Source organism: Bufo bufo, chromosome 8 (genome assembly GCF_905171765.1).
Source record: "Bufo bufo chromosome 8, aBufBuf1.1, whole genome shotgun sequence".
Lineage (NCBI taxonomy): Eukaryota > Metazoa > Chordata > Amphibia > Anura > Bufonidae > Bufo > Bufo bufo.
Genome location: NC_053396.1, coordinates 209,213,802 through 209,214,686, shown reverse-complemented (window position 1 = coordinate 209,214,686; position 885 = coordinate 209,213,802).

Sequence of the window (885 nt, the reverse complement as noted above, 5' to 3'; positions counted from 1 at the left end):
ATATAGGGGTACAGTATAGGCCCCGCCCCTGTATATATGTATTATATAGGGGTACAGTATAGACCCCGCCCCTGTATATATGTATTATATAGTGGTACAGTATAAGCCCCTCCCCTGTATATATGTATTATATAGGGGTACAGTATAGGCCCCTCCCCTGTATATATGTATTATATAGGGGTACAGTATAAGCCCCTCCCCTGTATATATGTATTATATAGGGGTACAGTATAGACCCCGCCCCTGTATATATGTATTATATAGGTTACACTATAAGCCCCTCCCCTGTATATATGTATTATATAGGGGTACAGTATAGGCCCCTCCCCTGTATATATGTATTATATAGGTTACACTATAGGCCCCACCCCTGTATATATCTATTATATAGGGGTACACTATAGGCCCCTCCCCTGTATATATTTATTATATAGGGGTACACTATATGCCCTGTATATATTGATTAGATTATCTAAGAGTTAGACTATAGGCCCCGCCCCTCAGATACGGGGTCACATGACATTATTTTTACTTCGTAACAAAAATATAAATAATATCCATATTAGGAAACCGGAAGTTCCGCCATCTTTCTCCTCCTAGACAGGCTCTGGCCTCATCTCACCGCCCCCCCCCCCCCCCCCGCCATCTTGCCACACCCTTCTCTTGAGGTCACATCAGGTCATTTTACAGGCGCACGTCCCATCTTGCTACACCCTCGGGCTCAGACCTCCGCGACCTCTCCCCGGGTCTGTCCGTCTCCGTCTAGCTCTGTCCCTCTTGTCGGCCCGCCATTACTCCCTCCTGTCGGCTCCGTTTAGATAAATCATCAGAGGCTACGCCCCCTGAAAGCCAGCGCCCAGCTTTGGGAGCAGCAAGATGGCGGCA